Here is a 26,415-nt window from a genome sequence, read left to right as displayed (position 1 = left end):
CTTTGGTTTTAAACCTTAAATGCATGTGGTATAGGAGTGATAGATTACTAAGGTGTCCACAGACCACCCATATCTAAGATCTAAATGATCTTCTATTATATGATCATATAGTATAGGGTTCCACACATTGAGAACCCAGTAGCAGCATCTCGTTTACTGCTCACAAATTGTCATATTAACAGGATTACTGTCAACATAGATGACTAAAATGTGCAAAAAAGTTATTCTAGGAAAGAAGAAAATGTAAAGCCTTCATTTAGGCCTTTTAGGCTGAGACTGTCAAGGCGGTAAATCCACCTAGTCTCCTCTTGCAAGAGAATCCTATCCAGGTCCCCTCTACGTGCACCTAATGTCTTTTTGCAAAGGCCCCAAAATTTCAAACAACAGCCAGGGTCTCCCCCATGAAACGTTCTAACATGCCGGGCTATGGTAGTATCGGATTTGGTGTTGATACTACTTATATGTTGGCAAATACGTAGTCGAAATTCAAGCACGTTTTCTTAAAAGAGAACCTACCGATCAACCTATGTGACATCAACACAGGATTCAAAGAACTTAACAAAACTTATAAAGCAGTATGTGAGGTCAAGGGGGGAAATCACGAGTTTAGAGACCTATGTCCAGCAAAGCCTAGTTTTCAGAGGCATGAGAATTAGTTATGTCCCTTATTCACATCAAGAGGATGCAGATTTTATTAGGGGTGGCAAAAACTCCTGACAGAAAACTCATTACGGATGCAGCAGTACCTATTAGAGTATGAAAAAACTGTCTTCAGCAGAGTTAGCACTCAGCTGGAGAAGGAGAAGGAGAAAGTGCAAATAGTGTTTCAAAATATTACCAGATTTTTCCACTCTAGAGCAGAATCTTCAAAAAAAAACATTGAACGTTTACAGAAAGAAATTAAAGAAAGGAAACATAGTAAGTACATTAGAGATAGGCGTGACTTTGATACAGGTCAGGTTTATACCATCAAAAATAACTTTCAAATCAACAAAAGGAGAAATAACTACGGTAATACACCTGTATCTAGCACTGATATCTCAGAATCAGATATTTCAGGTTCTGAAGACTTGCCTGCTAGACAGTACTTTGGCAAGCAAGCAGGCATCAAACGTAAAAACAAATATAGAGCAACTGTGGTACAAAAGAAAACCCCCTTACCACAAGCATCCATTCAGACCACCAATACGAATGTAATATGGGACAATACACCAAGGAACGTGGAGGCAGTTGCTGCAAGTCAAGCGGGGGGGGGATGAAAATTGCCCCTTTTGCCGACAAACATCTCGTCTGGTTTATCCTCCTTTGCCTCCATGCCTTATGCCTCGGGAATTGGAACTATTCCTACCAACAGTTCAGTTACAACTACTCCCTCTTTTTTAGGCCAAGGAGTACAACTAAGGGACAGGGACAAGTGGACGTACAGCAACAGAACATAATTTCATTAGAAAATTCCCAAATCATCAATTTCTCTGGCTTTAGTCTAAAAGAAAAACATTATAAGTTATTTAAAAGAGGTCTCTCGTTCACCCCAACACCCAAATTTTAGTGTTTTGTTTGGGTAAAAGATGTGAACCTCTTTGCATGGAAACTAGCCTTACATAAAGTCCACAAACAAAAAGAAAGGGACTGTCGAGTGTTGAGAGAGAGGGAAGATGCGGCCCTAGCAATCCTGGAATCCCTTAATGATGACAATCAGGTCCCTGGATATATCGAGCAACCACTATCATCACTCCAACCCAGGTCAAAATTCACACCCCCGTTCGTTCTCTCAGTATGGCACTATTGAGATGTTTGTGAACCTGGTGACAAATGACCTCAAAGCCCTTAAGACACCTAGGTCTGCTGTGTACAGCAACCTGGACCCAGATGAAACATCAGCCCTGGTAGAACTAAGTGGAAACCGTGAACTGATTATAAAACCGTCTGATAAAGGCGGCAATACAGTTATCATGGAGAGACAAATGTATGAGGACATGGTAATGTCACTATTAAAGGATACACATACATACAAGAAACTAGATATTAACCCCACTGTGAAATTTCCAGAGGAACTCAGAGTAATCTTTCCATATAATCCGTGTCCAACTATGACAACACTGTATGTAATTCCAAAAATACACAAACAGAGATGGCCGATACACAGGAGACCGATAGTGTCTGGCAATAACAGCTTGACTGAAAACATCAGCCAATATGTAGATGTATTCAAGAATACACGGAGCACATTTTATTTTGGGGGCGTTTTATAGATGTTTTGATTTTATGGGATGGCACAATGACACTTTTTCACGAATTTGTGTCTAATCTCAACAGTAATAATATAGGCATGAAATTCACCTCCAAAATACATCAGGAAACCTTCTTAGCTTTATTGTTTGTATATATAACGGTGTGCAGTCATCTTGGTTTTTTTAATACATCAGGAAACCATTACTTTTCTTGACCTTAGACTCTCCATTGGATCTGGTGGCCGCATCAATACATAAGTCTATCACAAACCCACATCCACAAACAATCTGTTACATTGGCAGAGTCATCACCCTTTACGCCTCAGAAGGGGAATACCCACTGGGCAGTATATAAGGGCGCAACGCAATTGCTCAGATGACACCGCGTTCCTTCGGGAGTGTAACACATTCTTTGAAAGGTTCCATCAAAGAGGGTATCCCAAGAAGACTCTACACAAAGTGTTTCATAGAGCAAAGAGCACTCAGCGTTCTGATCTTCTGAGTAAAAGAGAGAAAAGTGTCACTCCTGCTACCATCAGATGTATTGGCACCTTTGATATACAACATCACAGAGTTTATCAAATTTTGCAAAAACATTGGCACATACTTCAGACAGACAATGACCTGAGGGAGGTGGTATTAAATAGACCCAGTATTTCCTACCATAGGGGTAAAAATCTCAAGGACCATCTAGTCCAGAGTTCTTACAGCAAAGACCCCCCAAAACAACGTGACTTAGTACCAACACAGTGGGTAGTCATTCATGTGGTAGATGCAGTTTCTGCCCTTACATTAAAAAGATAAAAAATTGTATTAACCCTGTGGATGGTAAAAAGTATGAGATCAGGCAATTTATTAACTGCCAAACAATGGGGATAATATATGTGGCTCAATGTCCATGTTCAAAACTGTATGTTGGTAAGACATCCCAAGAATTTCGACAACGTATTTGCCAACATATAAGTGGTGTCAACACCAAATCCGATACTACCATAGCCCGGCATGTTAGAACGTTTCATGGGGAAGACCCTGGCTGTTTGGAATTTTGGGGCCTTTGTAAAAAGATGTTAGGTGCAAGTAGAGGGGACCTGGATAGGATTTTATTCCAAGACACGGAGGCTTCATATTGCAATAACTTCCTTTACTGACAACCACAGCAGCAAAGAAAAAAATGAAGATATTAACATATTGCCATAGCAACTGTCCCTCCCCACACAGTAGACCCTATATAATGTCCATGTGTCTTCATAACTTCCTCTTTCTTTGCTGCTGCCACAAGCTAAGTATACTCTAATCTTGCAGCATCTACTAGAAGTATTGTAGTTCATTTTGTGTTTGTTCTTTTATTATTATTATTCAGGTTATCGCAGGGGTACACTTATTTATATTAAGGTATATCTATTTAGGTTTGCTTCCCCAGGTTTTGCCTGCCGTTTTCATTGTTCGTTCCCTATGCCTCCTGCTCCTGTCTCCCTTCTGGGAGCGGGATCGGGGGATGCATGGGTTAATTTCTTATCTCCCTCTACCCTGCGCGATCTACCTCCTCCCTCTTCCCCCCTCTAGTCTCTGGTGGGGGCCAGACGCCGGTTTCTGTTTGAGCTTACCGCTTTTGTCTCTCAGTTTCCAGCCGGTGTCTGGTGCTGGAGCCGTAATCTCGCGAGACTTCGGCTGCCTGTGATCTTGCGGCGGCCATTTTCTTGTGCTCTTTTTTCTCTTCTCTGTTCTTCCCTCTAGTGCAGCTTGTTCCCTCTCGTCGGTAGCCACGTCCACTTCCTCCCTGGGCTTGTTCCGTTCTGTCTCTTCTCCTGTGTGCACACTTGCTGGGTGACTACCCTCTGTGTGCCCCTAATTCTTCAGTTTAGTTAGTTGCTAGGTGGTTTTACAGCCCCCTCTTTGTGTGACCCATCTGCTTACTTACTGGCCACTTTTCCCTGGGCATATATATTATACTGTTGTTATCATGTCTTATACTGGGCATCCCTCAGAGACAGGGAGAGACGCGCAGGTCTCTTCTCCTGCTCCTGCAGCCGCTGGCACCGCATTCTCTGCGGAAGCCTTTCAGCGGTCAGTGTCTGAAGCCATTATGGCTGCTATGGGGACCGTTACCAATACCTTAACCAGGTCCATCTCCGATGCCCTCTCAGCACGCCCTGGTGTCTCTAGTGACACAATACAAGCTGAAATACCTGTACCTCACGCCTCCAGAAACACTTTGATTGGTGAGACCAATGCCACCCAAGAGAGCGCGTTATCGCGCAAAAGAGCCTCATCCCGCCGGGAAGAACGGGCGCGGAATTGGAAGTGTGCGAGAACGCACCCTGAAACTGAGATCGACTCTGAGGTCGACTCTGATGAGGAGGTGAGATTTGAGGACATTGTTTTCCCTGAGGACGAGATGTCCGATTCTGCCCCTGCCGACTTGGTTTCGGCTCCTACCTCTACGCCTCTGGGCGCTTCGTCCTGGGACGTTATACAGGGTCCTTCGGGCGTCCTAACCGACCCCCTTGGAGATCCCCTTTTTGACCCCGACAATCTCCACCACCCTAGATCTTCCGAATGGCTTCCCCTTGACCATGTGGCACAATACCTAGAGGCTCGGGTGCGTTGCCCTCTATCTAAAGAGGCTCGCAATAAGATGAAAGCAGAATGCCCTAGACCCATTGTGGCGAATAAGGTTTGTGAGACCCCGTCAGTGGATCCAAAAATGATCCAATTCTTATCTAAGTCTGGGTGGAACCCCAGAAAGGGCCTAGAATCGGCCTTAAAAGCATGCCAGGACAAACTCCTGGACGTTTTCGGCCCACTGGCCAAGATCTTTGACATGGCGGAGATAGCCAGAGAGTCCAACACATCAGTGGATCCGGAGGAACTCCGTGGGTGGATCCAAAGGGCCATCTGTATAGCAGGCAACGTCAACAGTTCCCTGTCTATTGAACGCCGTAAGGCTATTTTGTTTAAAATTGAGCCCAAATTAGTGAATTTGTCCCTCACTGAGGCTGGAAGTGATGCTCAGGGTCTCCTGTTTGGGGATTCATTTATTAAGGACATGGGAAAATTTGTCGGAGCCTTTACGGCCCTTGACAAGGCTCAATCTTCCATGAGGAAGGTATCCCAGGGCCGTTTTTCCTCAAGGGCCGGCAACTTCAGGGGCCGCTCTGCCGGCCGCTCCTCCTTCCATGCCCGAGGCTCGGGCAGAGGCTCCTATGGTCAAAGACCCTTTAATCAACGATCCTCCTTCCAGGACTCAAGGCCTTCACAGAGTTTCTTCCCATCCCGAGGTGCTCCTAGCCGAAGACCGTTCAGAGGAAACTCCGGGTTCCGTCGTCCCCTTGGTAAGTGTTCCTCGTCTTCTTTCTTTTCCAGTTCGTGTAGGGGGCAGACTCCGACTTTTTTCTCATGCTTGGGAATCAATCACGTCGGACGTCTGGGTGTTAGCCACTATCCAGTGTTTCCAGATAGAACTGGTTCAGTCCCCTTATCATCTCCCTGCTCCCCCTCCCATTCCAACGTCCGGGCCTACGTCGCTGGCCATAGACAAGGAACTCTCAGACCTCTTTCTCAAGGGCGCAATCGAGTTGGTTCCTTACCCTTCGGTAGGTCTGCTCAGCAGTATTTTCTTGGTACGAAAGAAAGGGGGGCAGATGCGCCCCGTCATAAACCTCAAACCACTAAACAGGTTCGTTCGTTACAGGCACTTCAAAATGGAGGGTATTCACCTACTCAGGGATCTCCTCCTTCAAGGGGATTGGATGGTGAAGTTAGATCTGAAGGATGCCTATCTCACTGTCCCGGTCTCGAGGTCATCCAGGGATCTCCTCCGTTTCCTGTGGAAAGATCAGGTTTGGCGTTTCACTTGCCTTCCCTTCGGTCTGTCTTCGGCCCCCTGGTGCTTCACCAAGGTCATGCGCCCAGTGGTAGCTTGGCTCCGCAGTCGCGGGATCAGGTTGATCATCTACCTGGACGACCTCCTTCTTATGGCCCAGGACCCCGCTGTTCTCCGCTCGCAGTTACAGGTAACTATGAACCTCCTATCCCGTCTAGGTTTCCTCATCAACTACGAGAAGTCATCCCTGGACCCATCCAGAGTTATGGAATTCCTCGGTTTTTCGGTGGATTCCGTCTCGGAAACTCTCAGCCTCCCTCTGGCGAAGCTCCGGTCCATACGCAAGGAGCTACGCAAGACGCTGACCGCTCAACGGATTACACTTCGTCACCTGGCACGGATCATAGGACTCCTCTCCTCGTCCATCCAAGCAGTGTTTCCGGCTCCTCTCCATTACCGGGCTCTTCAGCGCTTGAAGCACGTGCACCTACAGACCGGGGCTTCGTACGCGGATACGATCTCGCTGGATCCCGAGACTCGGGACGAGTTACGCTGGTGGATCTCGAACCTTCAGGCATGGAATGGGAAGGCGATTTGCGGTCCTCGTCCGGATTTCACCATCGACTCCGACGCCAGCCTTCTCGGGTGGGGGGCCCACTGGGACGGAGTTTCCACTGGAGGTCCCTGGTCTCAGGAGGAAGCTTCACTCCATATCAACGCCCTGGAGCTCCTGGCCGGATCTTTTGCCATCCGCAGTTTTGCCAAGCACAGTGCCAGCGCCTGCATTCGCCTACGCATGGACAACGTGTCGGCTGTCCGATATGTCAACTCCATGGGAGGTACCCATTCGAGCATGTTATCTCACTTGGCCAAGGAGTTCTGGTCCTTCTGTCTCAATCAACAGGTGACGGTGGTGGCGGAGTATCTCCCTGGTCTGCAGAACATCCAAGCGGACTGGAACTCTCGGTATCTCAGGGATGGCAGCGACTGGAAGTTAGATGGTCGGGTGTTCTCTCACATCTCCTCCCTCTGGGGTCCGTTCTGTATCGACCTGTTTGCGTCTCGGCTGAATACTCAGTTGCCGCGTTTCTTCAGTTGGCGCCCGGATCCAGACGCAGAGGCTGTGGACGCGTTCCTGCAGGATTGGCACGGACCTCTACTCTACGCATTTCCACCGTTTGCGATGATCCCACGGGTCCTGACCCAGGTGCGCTGGCAACATGCGGAGTTAGTGTTGATTGTGCCGTTCTGGACCTCTCAGTCATGGTTCCCTCACCTGCTGGACCTTCTCATCTTACCACCGTTGTTCCTTCCGGACCTGCCAGAGCTTCTCTTAGACTCCGGAGGCGCACAACACCCGCTATTGCTGGAGGGATCTCTTCGTCTGCTGGCTTGCAGAATATCAGGCGTTTCGGACAGGGCGAGGAACTTTCGGACGCTGCTAGAAGACTCTTGGAACAGTCGTGGGCTCCTGTCACCAGAAGGGCCTATAGAGCGGCCTAGGGATCATGGACTAGTTGGTGCGTCGCACGGAGTTTGGATCCCCGCTCAGCTCCCGTTTCAGACGTTCTAGAGTTTTTAACTTCTTTATTCGAGGAAGGTAAGGCGTACCGCACCATCAACCTTTTTCGCTCCGCAATTTCTTCTTTCCATCTGGGTTTTGAGGGTCGGCCTGCCGGGCAACATCCTCTAGTTTGTCGACTTCTCAAGGGTTCACGTTTGTCGCGGCCTCCTCGGCCACGTTTTTCTTCCACCTGGGATGTTTCCTTGGTTTTGGATTTTTTCACGGCTTGGCCGTCTAACTCTCTGCTTTCTCTTCGCCAGCTCTCTGCCAAGTTGGTTACCCTCTTTTGCCTTGTATCTTGCAAGAGGGTTTCTGATGTCAGGGCATTGGATGTCGATGCCAGGTCTTTTTCCCTGGATGGGGTAACTTTCAATATTTCTCGCCGTACCAAAACCCACATTCGTTCTGTATCTTATCCCAGTTTTCCGTCCATTCCTAACCTTTGTCCGGTTGCTTGTCTCCAAGAGTACGAAGCTCGTACCTCTGGGCATAGGTCGCCTGAAAGTTTTCAATTATTTCTCTCCTATCGGCGTCCTTTTGCTCCGGTGGCTACTCCCACACTGGCTCGTTGGGTCAAGTGGTGTATGTCTTTGGCAGGGGTAGATACCTCGGTATTCACCGCTCATTCCACTAGGAGCGCTGCTTCCACCTCTATGTTGGTGTCGGGAGCTCGTTTGGAGGACATTATGAAGATCGCCGACTGGTCTCGAGTTTCGACTTTTAAGGAATTTTACTTTCGCCCTGCTCCTCATGTTTTTTCTTCCGTGGTTGTGCAGCTTTGAACTTGCAATATGAAGCCTCCGTGTCTTGGAATAAAATTATGGGATTTTACTAGTATATGACGTAAAGTCATGATTTTATGAAAGACACGGAGGCGAGTATTGCCCTCCCTTTGTATTTTCCCTCCCTTGGATTATTGCTCATTGCTTATTTGGGTTGTACTGTGTCATTTTGAATGATTCATGTTGATGTCATTTGATTGATTTACAGGTGGCGGATTTTAATTTGGATGGAACATTTCCTTTCATGCAATTTTTATTCTCTTGCAGGTTGAATAGAATGATGATGTACATCCAGGTGTTCCTATGGGGTGTCTTCTGCCCGTTCCAGTTCGGCAGTTCCGTTTGCAGGAGGCTCCTTTGTTGACCTTCGGTTCCAAGGAAGGATGTGGTTGTGGTCTCTCCAGTTTTCCGAATCTGCGGATTCGCAGTTTTCCTGAGGTCTTCGTGTGAGGGTTCCAGGAGTCGTTCTGATAGAGGTGGCATTCGCCAAGAAAGAGGAAGTTATGAAGACACATGGACATTATATAGGGTCTACTGTGTGGGGAGGGACAGTTGCTATGGCAATATGTTAATATCTTCATTTTTTTCTTTGCTGCTGTGGTTGTCAGTAAAGGAAGTTATTGCAATACTCGCCTCCGTGTCTTTCATAAAATCATGACTTTACGTCATATACTAGTAAAATCCCATAATTCTCTTCCTAGAATAACTTTTTTGCACATTTTAGTCATCTATGTTGACAGTAATCCTGTTAATATGACAATTTGCGAGCAGTAAACGAGATGCTGCTACTGGGTTCTCAATGTGTGGAACCCTATACTATATGATCATTATAGAAGATCATTTATATCTTAGATATGGGTGGTCTGTGGACACCTTAGTAATCTATCAGTCCTATACCACATGCATTAAGGGTTTAAAACCAAACTAATATACAGTACCATTATGGGATTACATCAGTAATATGCTGATGGTAAAGTTTATTTTAAGTAACAGTGTTGACTTCAGTAATCAGGCTCAAGCTAATGGGGCATCAATAAGTGGAAGTGTTTGAGCCTTTGATATGGTCCAGGCACTATAATATGTCCAGTGTTTACCCAAATGTCCTAGTTTTTATGCAGTTACAACAAATTGCGGCATTATGTATCAAAAATGGATTTTATTGTGAGACAAGGTAGTGCGCAGACATATAGATCTGGAGTGGTGCGGTTTCAGACTGGTTGTACACGTTGATGTATAACAAGAGTGCTGACTACTGTTTGTTCAAATAACTAAGTCTGCATACAGTCACGACCCTTGATAGACCTTCTTGTAGTTATTCCATTATGGGACTAAGTCCTTGCACAGCCGCATTGGGTCAGAATTTACCTTCTTCAAAGTTCACACGCAGGCGCAGAGATATCAGAGACCTTTAAAATATCTCTAAGATATTGCGCAGCCGCACTGAGGTTAAGTGGAGCAATTTCAGACTAAGTATGTACGCAGGCGCATTGAGGGCAGAGAATGTGGTTACATCTCTAAGTCCTTGCGCAGCTGCACTAGAACGGAATAGTACATTTTCAGACTGAGTGCACACACAGGCGCATTTAGATCAGCAACTTTGAAAATATTTCCAAGTCCCTGCACAGCCGCAGTTCAATAGATCGGCGCTTGTAATAGGTAAGTCCGGTCACAGCTATTTTTCCATACTAAGTGCTCAAGCAGGAGCACTGTGAACGTCCACTCCGATGTCAATTTAAAGTTCCTGCGCAGCCGCATGTCAACATATTGATACCTGGAATGGGTAAGTTGAGGCGCATATAAGGGTTGCGCATTAGCACACCCACAATACACCCACCTATATGACGATGGTGGTTGTCATAGTGAAGTTTGGACTCCCTATTGGCAGCATGTTATCTGATGTTACCAACCTGTTCTATTCTGCATACCCATTGGTTCTCCAACAGGTGTTTAAGGTGGAGATACCCTTTATAAAGTCCAGCAGCAGCATCTCTATTCAATGCTGTCCGGAACCCCTGATGAAGCCATATTAGCTGGCAAAACATGTTGGGGGACAGAGTTTAGTGTTTTTAACTTCTGATATACCCGTCTGTTCTAAGTGAATAGTGCAGCTCAGCGTCAGTACAGTTCAACAAGTAAATAGTGGCTTAATTACAACAATAAAATACACAGGATGTTACAGCACTGAGTACTATATAGTTAGCAAGTGTGTGACCTGGGGAGAGCACCCCCAGTGGTCATAGCAACTATAGTGCATCAAAGGCATCAGCTAGTTTTAATCCTCTTTAGCTCACAGCTATTTATAAGCATTTCTTAAACACTTTATTAAAAGTTAAAGGGGTTTTGCACTTTCATTTAACTGATGATCTATCCTCTGGATAGATCATCAGCATCTGATCAGCGCCGTCCCACTGACGTCACGACTAGTATCAACTAGCGTTCAAGTGAACAGACCTTAGCTGCGCCCACACTAGTTGATACTAGTCGTGACTTCATTGGGCCGGCGGTAAACAGTGAGAAGGCCGCGGCGCTGCTGGAGCGCCGCTGCCTTCTCAAACAGCTGATCGGCGGGGGTCCCGGGTATCGGACCCCCGCCGATCAGAAGCTGATGATCTATCCAGAGGATAGATCATCAGTTAAATGAAAGTGCAGAACCTATTTAAGTTTTATTATCTGTGAGGTTATTGGCCGAATTAGGCTTTAGTTTTGATTACTAAAACATCTACCCACATAAAAGACAAGACCATTTTAAACTAGAAAATAAAAGACAGGAAATAAATTTAAAGTATAACTGTCGTATTTATTTATTTTTTAAGTATTAGATTGTGGTGATTAATATCACCTTAGTGGCCCTATTTCAACTTTTCACTGTGTATGTAATTACTCCTTAATTCCACATTTTTGTTCCCTGTATTGCCTATTTTTACCTGTGCTTAAAATTGGGTTGCTAGGCATGGTCCGTCTATCTGTTGAAGCAGGCTGCGTGCAGGCTCACATTACTGACAGACTAAGTAAATGATTAAAGCCAGGTCCTCCCCAGCAGCTAACAGTGCCTGGGCTGTGTTCACTTCTCCCTGTCCATGCACTCAGCAGAGCTGGAGGATGCAGAGTTGAATCAGCGCACAACAGGGAAGGGAGATCTGCCATCTGCTCAGTGTATAAATTAAAGAAACATGTGGTAAGAGGACCCCTTTGTGCTGCAGGAGATTAACCCTTTAGGGGGGAGAGCTTTGGTTACTGACACTTTTGGGGGGCTATTGTTACTGGCTAGTGCATGTGAGGAGCTCAATGCATTGTGGGTAGTGAGGGCAGGCGGGATTAGCCTCAGGGTGAGGGCAGTGGCAGCCATCTTAACTGAATAGTGAAATTGCAGTTTTATGCAGACTGGTTGCTAAGGGCTGAATCTTATTAAATATGGGGTAAGTCAGTCTAATAGTAACTGATTCTGGAATATCTTGTTATTAGTAACTACATATATGAAAATTGAAATTAGGGTCTAAATGTGCCAGTTATCCTTTAAACAAAAAATAAAACATGTATTTAGAGAAAACAAAAATTTTACAAAAAGAAAAAATGTAAAGCTCATAAAGGTCTCTGGTAAAAAGGAACACGGATGTGTGTGGAGTGAGGCATCCCATCTGCATGATATCCTCCACAATTTGTAAAATGTCTGAATTAGAATGCGCAATATTAGGTTTCCCTGCCCTGGGATTAAAGAGGGGATGACATTAGGGGGATTCTTGGAGATGGTGGTTGTAGGCCAGAGGTAGAATAGCTGGAGGACAGAGGGCACATCCTCATTCTGGCCTGGTCCACATATTTTTGAAGCTCCAAGGTCTCCTGTGGCCCAGTATACATGTCCATGATAACTTTAATTATCCCAATGCACCGCAAGTGCCTTTCTTGTAGCACATGCTGATAGTAAAGGGTGAGACTCTTTAGAATAGTCTCTTTGTGATCCTGAGTGCTGTTTCTGTTAAAATACTTAAGTATGAGCATCCCCATAAACAGGCTAAGTGTTCCCCTCCTTCAGTTTGATAAGGTGCATGGATGGGAGACCTCCGGTCTGGGTGGTGAAGACAGTTCCTGAGGACTAGCCATTGCTGAGATGGTGGAACTTGCTAAAGGTGACTTCATCACCAGTGACCTGCGTTCTGGTTCCTCAATCTGGGGACAGTCATTGAGGGTGTTTTTAGAGCAGGGGTGTAGCCTATTAATATTGAGTGTAATCAGCATAATGGAGTGTATTCAGTAATAAGTGTACTCGTGCTTATTCCGGATTTTCCCTCAATTACGTACCGACGTAGCTCGAATCTACGTGATCACTTGGTACATAGTTTATATACACAACCTAAATCTGAGACCTGGTTAAAAAATACCTTAAAGGGTACCATTCCCTGTGGCTCATGTATCATCTGCAGGAATATCCTGAGAGGGGAATTTTTTACTAGCCATACAACAGGAAAGAGGTATAAGATACGTTCGTTCATCAGGTGTACTTCTGTTGGTATTGTATATTTAATCAGCTGCCAATGTGGGTCACAATACGTCGGCAAAACAAGACGTGAACTGAGACGCAGACTTGGTGAACACATGTCTGACATCCGGAATAAGCGGGACACATCAGTGGCACGTCATGTATGTGAAATGCATGACGGTGACCCTGATGTGTTGAAAGTACAGGGGATTGAACAAGTGAAGATGTCAATCCGTGGAGGTGATATCGATATACCCCTATTACGTAAAGAAGCAATGTGGACATACAAGTTGCAGACAGTTCAACCACAAGGGCTTAATGAGGCCATATCTTTTGCCAGTTTCATCTAATACAGTAGCCCCAGTACGTATGGGATGATATGTTTTAACTTACATTAGAGCTGTATGTCTTACATCTCCTACATGCTGCCTCACAATATGATGCAATTGTATCTGCTCTACTTTTTCTATTTGATATACCCGGGGACATGTTGATACACACTTATACATGCTGGGTATACACTTTATATATCGAGTCTGCGCCTTAGCTGCGATTTTTAGTGACACTTGTGAGTCTTTTTTGTACTAGTTTACCCCTCCCCACTGGTGATATATGACCTAGATGGGAGCGGTACTTGCTGTTTCGGTTTATGAATCCTGATGGTACTCCGTCCAGCGGATATGTTCTGGATCTAACGACAATATATGGGCCGCGATTTTCATTCCCCTTGTTACCGCGATAAGCGCTATATGTGTCAGGAGGGGTTAGAATCATTACGGCATCGGCTGGTCAGAGGGCGGAGCCATTGAGCTCGCCCCTACTTCTGATTAGAGATGTTACCGGCACACCCCTCCTGATAGGCGGGGCTTCGGCCATATGAACTCGGCGTTCTATCGGCCGCGCGCGGCCATTACAGCGCAAATAGCCATAGCACACCACAGTGCGGCTTGTTCTGTCTTGACATAAGCATTAAAATTAGCTCCTGAAGATACGTGACAACCACAAGTCACGTGGAAACGCGCAGAGCTGCTGTAAATCATTAGGACACGGCTCTTTAGGAAGGACTGCACTAGATGCAATAATTCTCTATTCAGCCTTGGAGTGTGTATGTGATGAATGGATAGAGCCAAAATATACTGGCTACAGCTGTGTGAATTGAGCCAAAATATACTGGCTCTGAGTGACTGTATATAGCCAATACTGGCTGCGGATATATGGTTGTGACCTAGGTATTGACCACTGGCCATACATATATATTGGTCTGAACTCTGCACCATTTTCAAGTGTATCTAAGTCCATTGAGACTTCACTCTGACAGAGGCAGTGTGATCAATTGTATTGAGCATTACAGGATCTATGTACTAGGTGGCACAACCACATCTGCATATATATACCTTACAGGATCACCGGTTATACACACACCCTGTATCCATTCACACTGGCTACCGTGTCCCTAACCCTGGCTTGCGTATTCATAGCAATTACCAGCTAGCAAGTCGGGTTTTAGCCCAGTCCCACTACTGTGCAGAGGAGTTTTGTTCCCCTTCTCTGTATAGAATTTGAGACTGGTTGCCTGATGGTCACAGACTGTGACATATGGGTCGTCGTCGTCGTCGCCCCCCCCCCCCCTTTTAAACAGACTTTTAATAAAGTTTTTTAATTTATTTTTAAAGCGTTCATCAGGCTGTGATATTCTTAGTATTTAGGAACGTCTACCAACTCATCTGTTCAAAGTGTGAATTTAATAAGTGTACTCAGCCTAACACAAGTGTATTCAGCATAATAATAGAGTGTATTTGGCATCAAGTGTATTCAGCATAAACACAAGTGTATTCAGCATAAGAATAGGGGGGAGACTGGAGCCAGCGCGCAGCTTCCAGCCCCTTCTTGAATTACAGTCCAGATAGTGAACTGAGTATAAATTGATCCATTAACAAAAAATAGGCAACCCAACTGATAGTTTTTAAATAGGTAAATTTAATGGTCAGTAATAATGATTCAGCTGTAATTAAAGTCAAGTTTTATGGGAGTGAAAGGCATATGTTAAGATAAGGCAAAAACAGTCTTAGGACTATAGGCAAATTATGGATCATTATCATCAGACTCCTCCTCCCCAACATCTCCCTCCAGATGGTCAACAGTGTTGCAAAGTAATAACTATAAATAATAAGAATTTGCGAAGACACTGTATAAACATTGGTGGTAACTTTGAGCATTGAGAACCTCGCTTACCACATACAGGCTGCAAGACATAATTTGGCTCTTCTACAGCTCAAGGCTGCTGGAGAAAGAGCATAGCTTGTATAAGAGAGCTGAGCTTCTGCCCTCTGTTGCACGGAAGACCTTTTAAACAAGTAGGCCTTGACCATGGATATCCTCTGTGTGCCATCCGCATTTTTTGTGGGCCCATTGATTTGAATGGGACCACTGACCAAAGTTTAGGACAGGTTCTATAATCGTGGAAAGGACTTATGAATGTTGATGACATCTGTGTGCTGCCCACATTTTTAATGGATACACTTGTGACCCACACAAAGTGAGGGTCGTATGCATGAAGCCTTAAAGACAAAATATTAACCATGGAGTAAAAATAGTTACCGTATACAAGGCAAGACTGATCAGCAATTATCATGTTAAACTGAAACATTTTATAGCTTATGGGAAATTAACAGACCATATTGACATTCAAGTTGGAATTATGAAACTGCTATATATCAATAAAAAGCTTTCTAAGACCTGTTATCTCATTGCTATCAATAGCAATGTTTATCCTCGGATCTCAACATTATTGCACAGGGGAAAATACAAAGTAAGGCGAGAATTCATTTAATTTATCTTATTACGGAAATATTGCAGCAAACCAATTCAGAATTAATGAAAAGATATTGTCAATTTAAGAAGTGATTTCTAAGGAAAATCCCTGAAATAGCATTCAATATACTCTACAATAAATTGTAGTTGGATGGAGTAAGGGCCCAAATACATGGGCAGATTGCTAGATCAATTATCAGGAGTTAACGTTCATGTGAATACTCAGGTGATGTAACTGCCAATGATTTTCTGGACCAGGAACAAATTGATGATACAGTATGAGTACCAGCCAAGTGGCGGAGCAGGAAAGTCAAAGAGATGATGGAGACAATTAATTAATATGTATGTTGTGGATATTTTTATTGCAACATGTTTTGAAGATACCCCTCCCTTTCCCAAGCATACAAATGCACTGATAAATCATTGTCTACAAAGGATTATAGTACCTTGGCTGGATCCAAATGTAGCAAGCTCTCAGACGTCAAAATTATTATGTACAGGTGTTTAACCTCTGAGTGCAAGCAAGCATCCAATCAACCAGTTTACTGACAGCGAACGTAATAGCAAGCATTAGATGAAATCTAAGGTGCCCTTTCCAAATGTTCATATCTTTCTAAGGGTGGTGTCACATATGATACTTTCCTTTTGGAAAAAAAAAACACTATTGCAGTTTTTGCTGGATTTTTTTTTTAGGGAAAACCAAAAGTGGATTCAACAGGAAGGTAAAGTCTTCCCTAATATTTTCAATTACTTTTGAATCCACTTCCGGCTTTGGTTAAAAAAAAATAAAATGCATGAAACACTGCCACCAAAACTGCTGCTTTTTCCCCAAAAAAAGTTGTGTGTGTGAGACCACCATTAACTCCTTAACGACCCAGGATGAGAATGCTCGTCCTAAATGGCCAGTACTTTGCGGCCTAGGACGAGCATTCTCGTTCTGCGGTCCTTTCACCTCCCCATGTGCACTGCTGCGATCAGCAGCACGGATCCGGCTGTTACTGACAGCCGGATCCGTGCTGCATCCACCAGCATCCGTGATAACGCTGATGCCGCTGGATTAACCCCTCATATGACATGGTCAGCGCTGACAGCGGCATATCGGAGGTTTGCACTCCCTCTCCTTAGCTATTGGGTCCCGCACTGCGGTGGTGGGAACCCGATGGTTGCCATGGACTGTGTAAGGCATTAGGGCCTGCCAGCTACGGAAGCCCAGGAGATCCAGCTTGGTCAGCGTCTTACAGCTGACAGTTCAATTCAGTACAATACAGAATGTACTGTACTGAATTTAAACAGGGATCAAACCCTACAGTGGGACAAATATAAAAAGTTTAAAAAAAAGTGAAAAAAAGTTTTTTTTAAATATAAAAGTAAAAAAAAAAGTCCTTTTCCCAAAATAAAGTAAAAATGTATTTTTTTTAAAATAGGGCAAAAAAGTAGACCTATTAAGTATTGCCGGGTCCGTATGGACCAGCTCTATAAAAATATTACATGACCTAACCCTTCAGATGAAGACCGTCAAAAAAATAAAATAAAAACTGTGCTAAAAAAAAAACATTTTTTTGTCATCTCACATCACTAAAAGTGCAACACCAAGCGATCAAAAAGGCGTATGACCCACAAAATAGTACCAATCTAAACGTCACCTTATACCGCAAAAAATGAGCTCCTACCTAAGACAATCGCCCGAAAAAAAAAAAAAAAAACTATGGCTCAGACTATAGAGACACTAAAACATGATTTTTTTTATGTTTCAAAAATGCTTTTATTCTGTTAAATATATTAAAAAAAAAAAGTAGACCTATTAGGTATCGCCGAGTCCGCAACAACCTGCTATATAAAAATACCACATGACCTAACCCCCAAGGTGATCACCGTAAAAAAATAAAAATAAAAAGGGTGTCAAAAAAGCAATTTTTTGTCACCTTATATCACAAAAAGTGTAATAGCAAGCAATCAAAAAGTCATATAAACCCCAAAATAGTGCCAATCAAACTGGCATCTCATACGGCAAAAATGATACCCTACCAAAGACAATCGCCCAAAAAAATAAAAAAAATATGTCTCTCAGACTAAGTATCAAGGTTTGTAAAGTCAGGTATGAATAACTTGAGGGTCACTTTTTTGGAGTTTCTACTCTAGGGGTGTATCAGGGGGTCTCCAAATGTGACATGACAGCTTAAAATTATATCAGTGAAATCTGCTTTCCAAAAACCATATGGCGTTCCTTTCCTTCTGCGCAATTCAGTGTGCCTGCACAGCAGTATACGACCACATATGGGGTGTTTCTGTAAACTTCAGAATCAGGGCAATAAATATTGAGTTTTGTTTGGCTGTTAACCCTTGCTTTGTTAGTGGGAAAAAATTGCTTAAAATGGAAAATCTGCCAAAAAAGTGAAATTCTGAAATTCCCTCTCCATTTTCCATTAATTCTTGAGGAACACCTAAAGGGTTAACAAAGTTTGTAAAATCAGTTTTGAATACCTTGAGAGGTGTAGTTTCTAAAATGTGGTAATTTTGCGTGGTTTCTATTATGTAAGCCTCACAAAGTCACTTCAGACCTGAACTGGTCCTTAAAAAGTGGGTTTTGGAAATTTTCAGAAAAATTTCAAGATTTGCTTCTAAACTTCTAAGCTTTCTAATGTCCCCAAAAAATAAAATAGCATTCACAAAATGTTCCAAACATGAAGTAGACATATGGGGAATGTAAAGTAATAACTATTTGCGGAGTTATTACTATAGAAACATAGAATGTGTCGGCAGATAAGAACCATTTGGCCCATCTAGTCTGCCCAATATACTGAATACTATGAATAACCCCAGGCCCTATATTATATGAAGGATGGCCTTATGCCTATCCCATGCATGCTTAAACTCCTTCACTGTATTTGCAGCTACCACTTCAGCAGGAAAGCTATTCCATGCATCCACTACTCTATCAGCAAAGTAATACTTCCTGATATTACTTTTAAACCTTTGCCCCTCTATTTTAAAACTATGTCCTCTTGTAGCAGTTTTTTTCTTTTAAATATTCTCTCCTCTTTTACTGTGTTGATTCCCTTTATGTATTTAAAAGTTTCTATCATATCCCCTCTGTCTCGTCTTTCTTCCAAGCTATACATGTTAAGGTCCTTTAATATTTCCTGGTAAGTTTTATCCTGCAATCCATGTTCTAGTTTAGTAACTCTTCTCTGAACTCTCTCCAAAGTATCAATATCCTTCTGGAGATATGGTCTCCAGTACTGCACACAATACTCCAAATGAGGTCTCCATAGTGCTCTGTAGAGCAGGATAAGCATCTCCCTCTTTCTACTGGTAATTCCTCTCCCTATACACCCAAGCATTCTGCTAGCATTTCCTGCTGCTCTATGACATTGTCTGCCTACCTTTAAGTCTTCTGAAATAATGACCCCTAAATCCCTTTCCTCAGATACTGAGGTTAGGACTGTATCACTGATTTTATATTCTGCTCTTAGGTTTTTACGCCCCAGGTGCATTATCTTGCACTTATCAACATTAAATTTTAGTTGCCAGATTTCTGACCATTCCTCTAGTTTTCCTAAATCCTTTTCCATTTGGTGTATCCCTCCAGGAACATCAACCCTGTTACAAATCTTTGTGTCATCAGCAAAAAGACACACCTTACCATTGAGGCCTTCTGCAATTTCACTCATAAAGATATTAAACAATATGGGTCCCAATACAGATCCCTGAGGTACTCCACTGTTAACTAGACCATGGTCTGAATATACTCCATTGACTACAACCTTCTGTTTTCTGTCCCTCAGCCACTGCCTAATCCATTCAACAATATGGGAGTCCAAGCTCAAAGACTGGAATTTATTGATAAGCCTGCTATGTGGAACAGTATCAAAAGCCTTACTAAAGTCTAGATAAGCGATGTCTACTGCACCTCCGCCATCTATTATTTTAGTCGCTCAATCAAAAAAATCAATAGGATTAGTTTGACATGATCTCCCTGAAGAAAACCCATGCTGTTTTTCATCTTTCAATCCATTGGATTTTAGATGTTCCCCAATCCTCTCCTTAAGTTTGGTTTCTATTAATTTCCCCACTATTGATGTCAGGCTTACTGGCCTATAGTTGCCCGATTCCTCCCTACTACCTTTCTTATGAATGGGCACAACATTTGCTAATTTCCAATCTTCTGGGACAACTCCTGTTACCAGTGATTGGTTAAATAAATCTGTTAATGGTTTTGCTAGTACACCGCTAAGCTCTTTTAATAGCTTTGGGTGTATCCCATCAGGTCCCTGTGACTTATTTGTATTAATTTTAGACAGCTGACTTAGAACCTCTTCCTCTGTAAAGACACATGCATCAAAACATTCATTAGTCTTCCTCCCTAACTGAGGTCCTTTTTCTTCCTTTTGCTTTGTAAAAACTGAACAGAAGTATTCATTGAGGCAGTCAGCTAGTTCTTTATCTTCTTCCATATACCTTCCTTCTTTTGTTTTTAATTTGTTAATTCCATGTTTTAATTTCCTTTTTTCATTTATGTATCTGAAGAATGTCTTATTGCCTTTTTTCACTGACACCATTCACCAAGCCATGCATTGAATTCCTTAATGTGCATCTGCCTGTCATGCTGAAGGTTATGCACAAGCAAAACTGCAGAGAATGAAACAGTCGATGTACCCTCCCGTATATCAATTATAAAAGTAGAGAAATTGAAATTTGGAAAATTTTTTATAAATAAAAATGAAATTTTTTGACTCGGTTTTACCACTGTCATGAAGTACAATATGTGACGAGAAAACAATCTCAGAATCGCCTGGATAAATAAAAGCATTTTAAAGTTATCACCACATAAAGTGACACATGTCAGATTTGCTAAGAATGGCCTGGTCCTTAAGGTGAAAAATGTCTGGGTCCTTAAACTCTTGTGGACACATGATGTACCAGTACGTCATGATGCCCTGGCACTTAAGGACACATGACTTACTGGTACGTCATGTGTATTTCCGATCACTGCTGCGTGGAGGGCAGTGATCGGAACTGGGTGCCTGCTGAAATCTGTGACGGTAACCTACACTACACACAGGGGGGAGGATAGTGACCACTGTGCTCCACCCTCACCCCTGGCCCTGCCTACTTTCCTCGCAAGTCCTAATGACAGGGGACAACTAGACGGCAGTCCCTAACTTAGGATAGTGCTGGGAAGACAGACAAGAAAAATAACGGAACGTGAACGGACCGGGTCAATACCTAGAGAGTACTAAGGAATGAGCAGAGAATAGTCAGGAAAAGCCGAGGTCAAATACCAGGAGAGAAACGAAGTACAACAGGAGTCCGCAAAGAATCGTCAGGTGGAAGCCGGGGTCAGGATACCAGGAGAGATGTGCAGTACAGGAGGAGCAGGCAGAGAATCGTCAGGGAACACAGGATCATGTAAGTATGCAGGAACAAAACAATCACCAGATACCTAAAATTAACAGGCAACCTGTGGCCAACAGGCTGCCTGTATTTATACTGGGGAGTGAGGGTCATGTGACGTGGCCAGCATCACATTACCGACAGACCGACCAGTCGAGCACCGAGTGATCAGCTCGGCGCTCAAGGCAGACCTAGGAGCAGGGAGCCTCCCAGCTAGGAAAGCTGCCCTGGGAACAAGGTCAAACACAGATCCTCGCTCCCGAAGCTAAGCAGCAGGTCTGCAGCTGATGGGAGACCGAGTGCGCCTTCGGCACCCCGTTACAAAATCAATCAGCAGGCACCGTGGGTCAATGCCAAGGGGGTATCTGTGACCCCCCTGTATCGGTGATCCCTGCGGATTAACCCCTTCTATGCCGTTGACCGCGGCATAGAGGGGGTTTGTGTCGGGTGAGTGCATCGAGTCCCCAAGCTGCTGTGGCGGGGACTCGATGTCTCAGAAGGCAGCCCGATGCCGTGCAGAGGCTGCCCAATGCCTTGCATGGCTTCAGCAACTGCCTTCTACGGGAGCCGAGGAGATCCAGCTTTAGGTTGGGTCTACTAGGCAACCTGTTTGTGTACTACTCACTGTAGTACACGAACAGGCAAAGCATTACAATACAGATGTATTGTAATGACACAAAGGTAAAACGTTCCGTGAGCTGCGCTCACTTGATCAGTCTTGCAGTGGAAGCACGGACTGTGCTTGGAAAAGGCACCAGTTAGGACTATATAGAAATAAGCCGGGATGTCCAGCTTCCAAAAAAGACGTAGTTCTTTATTCCAATGTCACACAGAATAAAAAATCCAACACGGCAAGCAAGTCTACATGTTTCGGATACTCTAATACTGATCCTTATTCATGACAAGTTTGTTGCTGAATGGCTACATACTTAAATAGCTGAACCTCCTGGCACTCACAGATGATTCAGATTAGCAGGAACGACCAAACAAATTGGGTTCCGCCTACTATCCAAGTGCCAGGTGAGTATAAAAGCGAAGATACACATAAAAAGTTGGATATATCAAAAAACATTAACTTTTTAAAAAATAAGTAATATGAGCAAAGATCAATAATGCAGGATTAAATCATGTTTACGATTCAGTCCTGCTGGGACTCGAGAACCCATGCGACAGATCCAATAGGATTCCCTATTCAGGAGCTTTCGCTTGTAGTCTCCACCTCTTGCAGGAAGATTAACCCTTTCTAGGGCCTGAACTTGGAAACCTGCGGTATCGCCCTGGTGAGAAACCGTGAAATGTAGGCTAGCTGCTGAAACATTTCTTACTCTGGTGTGTGAAATGTCTGAGAGGTGTTTGCAGATTCTTACTTTTAGACTATTGGTTGTACATCCAACATATTGCAAACTGCATATAGAGCAGGTAATGCAATACACCACATAGTTTGTGTTGCAATTCACATATTGTTTGTTATTAAAAGAGTTATGAGTGGCTGTTGAAGAAACAATAGAGCCCGTTTTTATGAAGTTGCAACAGGTACAGATGCGGTGGCCGCATTTGAATGTGCCCTTGTGCCTCAACCAAGCACTTTTTTTTCTTTTTTACTGGTGTCACTATCAGCAAACAGACTTAGGCTGATTTTCTGCGCAATGGTAGGTGCGCAACGTGCAATGCATCTGACACCCGCAGAGCTGATGTCAGACCAATGCTCATCACAGTTTAGAACAGATAGATGTTTTCTAACTATAGCACAGATTTGTGAAAATTCCAAACTGTAGCTAGTGACAAAACAATGAACATTTTTTGCAGCTGCATTGGATTTCCTGTTTGTGCATGATTCTTGGTCCGGTTGTGCTGTGTCCGGAAAAACGAGTCTGTCTCTAGGTCTATTCAATACATTAGCCCTTGCTCAATCTAAGGTCCAGGGGGGGTACCTACGCTCCGCAAGTCTCATGGCCACAACCTCCATCTCCATTTTTAATTTGTCATCTTTAGAACAATTTCTTTTGGCCCGAATAAATTCTCCTTTGGGAATATTACGGACCACATGTGGAGGATGGCACGATGTGGCCATGAGTGTGAACAGTGAACTTGATGGGTTGCAGGGTCACCCTCCAAGGAAAGATCGAGAAAGGCAATGGTGGTAATGTCATGTGAAATGGTGAATTTTAGACAGCAAAAATTATTATTGAAAAAGGTCCCAAAAGAGGGTATGGCCGCAAAATCGCCCGACCACACAAACAGCAGGTCGAGGATAGATTGGAGGGGTGCGAGAGTGCTAGATGGAAGGCCACAGAGGAGAATGTTGCAGTAGTCTAGGCGAGAGATAATGAGGGCATGTACAAGAATTTTTTACAGATTCAAAGTTAAGGAAAGCACGGATGCGGGAGATGTTTTTGAGTTGGAGGCGGCAGGTGGTGGAAAGAGCTTGGATTTGCGGTCGGAAGGAAAGTGCAGAATCCAAGGTCACTCCAAGGCAGCGGACTTTGTTGACCGGGGAGAGTGTGCAGCCATTGATCATGATAGATAGGTCTGTTGAGGGGGTTGAACAAGATGGGGGAAAGATTATGAATTCTGTCTTATCCATGTTAAGTTTTAGAAAGCGAGAGGCGAAGAAGGATGATATAGAAGATAGACATTGTGGGATTCTTGATAGTAAGGTGGTGATTTCTGGACCAGAGAGGTAGATTTGTGTGTCGTCAGCGTAGGAGTGATACTGAAAGCCATGGGACTCTATGAGCTGTCCCAGGCCAAAGGTGTAGATAGAGAAGAGCAGGGGTCCTAGGACAGAGCCTTGCGGGACACCAACAGAGAGGGAATGAGACGAGGAGGTGGTGCGAGAGTGGGAGACGCTAAACGTCCGGTCTGTGAGGTATGATGTGATCCAGAAGAGGGCCAGGTCGGTGATGCCGAGAGATGAGAGAGTTTGCAACAGAAGGGAGTGGTCAACAGTGTCAAAGGCAGAGGACAGGTCAAGGAGAAGGAGGACAGAGTATTGTTTCTTGGTTTTGGCTGTCAGTAGGTCATTGGTGACTTTGGTAAGGGCAGTCTCGGTTGAGTGGTGGGGTCGGAAGCCAGATTGTAGGCGGTCAAAGAGGGAGCAGGAGGAGAGGTGGGAGGACAGTTCTTAATGGACATGTTGTTCAAGTAGCTTTGAGGCATACGGAAGAAGTGATATGGGGCGATAACTGGACAAGGAAGATGGGTCAAGTGAAGGCTTTTTGAGGATGGGTGTAATGGTAGCATGTTTAAAAGCAGAGGGGAAGACACCAGAGTTTAGTGATAGGTTGAAGAGATGAGTTAGGGCTGGGATAAACACTGTGGTGAGGTTAGGGATGAGGTGGGATGGGATTGGGTCAAGTGCACAGGTGGTCAGATGAGATTTGGAGAGTAGAGTGGAGAGTTTTTCTTCTGTAATGGTGGAGAAGCGTCTTATTTCTACATAGATGTATTGTAATGCATTGCAGAGGGGATCAGACCCCTAAAAGTGAACATTAGAAATAAAGTAAAGAAACAAAAAGTTAAAAAAATGTTTTCAATAAAATTAATAAAGAAATAAAAATAATAAAGTAAAAAAAGAAAAAAAAACTCCCCTTTCCTCTTATTTAATAATAAAAAACAGAAAAAAACACACACATATTAGGCATCACCGCGTCCGTAATGACCGGCTCCTTAAATATATCACATGATCCACCCTGTCCAATAAATACCATAAAGTAAATAAAATATAAACTGTAAAAAAAAAAGAAATTTTTGTCACCTTACATCACAAAAAGTGCAACACAAAGTGATCAAAAAGGCGAAAGCCCCCCCAAAATAGTACCAATCTAACCATCACCTCAGCCCTCAAAAAATGAGCTCTACCTAAGACAATTGCCCAAAAAATAAAAAAACTATGGCTCAGAATATGGAGACACAAAAAAATCATTTTTTTTGCTTCAAAAATGCTGGTATTGTGTAAAACTTAAGTAAATAAAAAAAGTTGACATATTAGGTATGGCCGCGTCCGTAAGAACCTGCTCTATAAAAATATCACATAACCAAACCCCTCAGGTGAATAACGAAAAAAATATTGAAACGGTGTAAAAAAAGCCATTTTTTGTCACCTTACATCATAAAAAGTGTAATAGCAAGCGATCAAAAAGTCATATGCACCCTAACATAGTGCCAATCAAACCATCATCTCATCCCGCAAAAATCATACCCTACCCAAGATAATCGCCCAAAAACTGGAAAAACTATGGCGCTCAGACTATGTAGACACTAAAACATGATTTTTTTTGTTTAAAAAATGAAATCATTGTGTAAAACTTACATAAATAAAATAAAGTAGACATATTAGGTATTGACGCGTCCGTAATAACCTGCTCTATAAAAATATCACATGACCTAACCCCTCAGGTGAATACCGTAAAAAAAACAAAAAAAAGTGAAAAAAAAGCCATTATTTGTCACCTTACATCACAAAAAGTGTAATAGCAAGCGATCAAAAAGTCATACGCACCCCAAAATAGTGCTAATCAAACCGTCATCTCATCCCGAAAAATAAGCCCCTACACAAGACAGTCGCCCAAAATATAAATAAAACTATGACTTTCAGAATGTTGAGACACTAAAGAATCATTTTTTTAAATGCTTTGTTATGAAAAACTGAAACAAATAAACAAAAAAAGGAGTCACATTTGGTATTGTCACATCCGTGACAACCTGCTCTATAAAAATACCACATGATCTAATTGTTGTAAATAACAAAAAATAAAAACGGTGCCAAAACAGCTTTTCTTGTTACCTTGCCTCACAAAAAGTGTAAAAAGTTTCTACTCTAGGGGTGCATCAGGGGGGCTTCAAATGGGACATGAAGTCAAAAAACCAGTCCAGCAAAATCTGCTTTCCAAAAACCGTATGGCATTCCTTTCCTTCTGCGCCCTGCCGTGTGGCCGTACAGCAGTATACGACCACATATGGGGTGTTTCTGTAAACTACAGAATCAGGGCTATAAATATAGAGTTTTGTTTGGCTGTTAACCCTTGCTTTGTAGCTGGAAAAAAATTATTAAAATGGAAAATCTGCCAAAAAAGTTAAATTCTGTAATTTCATCTCTATTTTCCATTAATTCTTGTTGAACACCTAAAGGGTTAACAAAGTTTGTAAAAATCAGTTTTTAATACCTTGAGGGGTGTAGCTTCTAAAGTGGGGTAACTTTTTTGGAGTTTCTACTCTAGGGGTGCATCAGGGGGGCTTCAAATGGGACATGGCAGCTTAAAATTATCCCAGTGAAATCTGCTTTAAAAAAAAAACTATACCAACAAAACTGCCACCCTAACCCGTAGTTTCCAAAA

This window comes from Bufo bufo, chromosome 4 (assembly GCF_905171765.1).
Source record: "Bufo bufo chromosome 4, aBufBuf1.1, whole genome shotgun sequence".
Classification (NCBI taxonomy): domain Eukaryota; kingdom Metazoa; phylum Chordata; class Amphibia; order Anura; family Bufonidae; genus Bufo; species Bufo bufo.
The sequence above is the reverse complement of the archived record's forward strand: the minus strand, read 5'-3'. Positions refer to the sequence as shown.